Source organism: Arachis duranensis, chromosome 1 (genome assembly GCF_000817695.3).
Source record: "Arachis duranensis cultivar V14167 chromosome 1, aradu.V14167.gnm2.J7QH, whole genome shotgun sequence".
Taxonomy (NCBI): Eukaryota; Viridiplantae; Streptophyta; class Magnoliopsida; order Fabales; family Fabaceae; genus Arachis; species Arachis duranensis.
In genome coordinates this window covers 97,673,637-97,676,080 of record NC_029772.3, presented here as the reverse complement: position 1 = coordinate 97,676,080, position 2,444 = coordinate 97,673,637, and positions in this window count along the sequence as shown.

The window sequence follows — 2,444 nt, the reverse complement described above, 5'->3', positions numbered from 1 at the left end:
ACAGAACGTGAATTATTAGGTTAAAGTTAGATTCAGAATTAGAATACCTTAGATAGCTTACCTAACTTTTGGTTTAGTTTATTTTATTTAAGAATGATTTTGAGTGTCGGAGTTCTAGGAATGCGTCTGGCTTTCCTGAGACCTTTTATATTAACTATGCGGGCACCTTTACCATACTGAGAACCTCCGGTTCTCATCCCATACTATGTTGTTGTTTTTCAGATGCAGGTCGAGAGACACCTTGTTGAGCGTTTGGGTATCCTCCTTACGAGCGAAGAACTGTCTTTTGGACTGTCATATTTTGTTTTAGGCTATGTATATATGTTTATAGAATCTCCGCATGTATATTTTGTGTTTTGTCCCTCCTGGAGGTCGACTTGGAGATACAGGGGTTTATTTTGTGGTTTGAGTTTTATTTTGGGTTGTATATATACATAATTATATACTCTGGTCGGCCTTAGCTTCGCAGGTCGAGTCTGGAGCTTGCTATCTGAGTTTTGGAACTCTAATATGTATATATATGTGTTCAGTTATATTTCGATTTTACCTGTCCGTTTTACGAATATCCATGCGAGTGTGTCACGATTTTCTATTTATCAATTTGTTTAGCTTGTTCTTCAAGGCTCCTAGATATGATTTCACCCAACTATATCTATGTAGATATCATTTTCTTTTAGAGGTCGTAATACCTTGCCACCTCTGCTTTACGACTTAAGCATAAGGCCCTGTGTGGTAGGGTGTTACAAATTAGAGCCTGAGGGATGGACTGATTATGCTTCTGGGCATACTCTGGGTGTGTGTATGTGCTATTAGGATATCTGATTGATATGTGGCATAAACGTTCATGAGCATGCATTTGGAACTTGAAGCATTAGACTTGCGATATTGAGACTGATCAACTTAATATCACTTGTTTGGTGTGAACAGGGACCAGATGTCGTCTCGTGGATCCGAACGAGGTATACGGAGAGAAAATTCCGAGGTTGAACCAGTGCAAGGACGTCGAGGTGGAAACCTTAGTGCTAGTACGAGTAACATAAGTCGATACTATAGGTCAATGACCCTTACTGATTTCCTCAAGAATGGTCCACCTCGGTTTAACGGAAACGCCAATGCCCTGGAGGCTGATCAGTGGTTTCGAGAAGTAGAGAGGTTCTTGTACACTCAGCACATTCCTGAAGTACAGTCAGTGGAGATAGTGACTCATATGTTGGAGGGAGATGCTCAGAATTGGTGGCAAGAGTTGTGTCTTACCTTGCAGGTGGAGTTAACGGATGTCCCTTGGCATAGATTTAAGACAGAGTTTTACGGGAGATATTTCTTGCATGCGTTTCGCATTGCAAAAGAATTGGAGTTAATGCAGCTGATAAGATGGGCAACACGAATAAGAGGATATTCGAGCTAATAATAAGAGGAGAAGGGTGGAATAGAGCTAAGATTGAAGTAGAATTTTTTCAACATATGATTCAAAAAAATCTTTCAAACACCTATTAACCTAGGGGAAAGAGAAGATTTCTTATATTGGCCATATAAATGGGATGGAATGTACACTATTAAATCAGGATATTGCCTAGCAAGAAAGGAAGCATCGACAAGAAAACAACAACAAAAGCCTTCGAGCTCAATAACTGGAGCAGATTGGAGGGAGAGATGGAATGGTATATGGGAGTTACAAGTACCACAAAAAGTTAAAATGTTTTTGTGGAAAGCTTCTCAAAATGTTGTACCAGTAAACTCTAATTTACACAAAAGGAAGTTAACTAAGACACCAACGTGTCAGATTTGTCATGAGGAAGAGGAAATAACTGAACACGCCATTCTACTATACCCGTGGACTAGAGCTACTTGGTTTAGAGCGCAATGTCAGTGCATTCCAACAAAAGAGATAGTTTCATCTTTTCGGAATTGGTTCTTAGAAAACATTTTGAAGATAAAGTAAATTGAAGGGAAAGAACAAGACATCATGATTAGCAAAGTTGCAGTCTCATGCTGGGAGATTTGGAAGACACAAAATAGAGCAATATACCAAAAAAAGGAGGTGAATCCAAAGTTGACGATCATGAAAGCTAGAACAGGAGAACAGAAATACAGAAAAGCCATTCAATCAGACATAATCAACAAACACAAAATTAGCAGAGATAGACTGGGGCACATTACCTGGAGAGCACCACTAGAGGGTTGGTTAAAAGCTAATGTTGATGTAACATTCAGAGCAATCACAGGGGAGCCAGCAACCGCGGTTGTGATCAGAGACACAGATGAAAAGCTTCTGTTGGGATCAACAGAGATAATTGCTTCATGTTCAGCATTGGCGAAGCAAATGCTATAAGAAATTCAATGATCATAATAAGTAATTTAGGACTAAGCAATGTTTTGATAGAATCAGATTGCTTACTCTTAATCCAAGCATTGAAATCGAAAGGTAGCATGGGGGAAGTGGATCC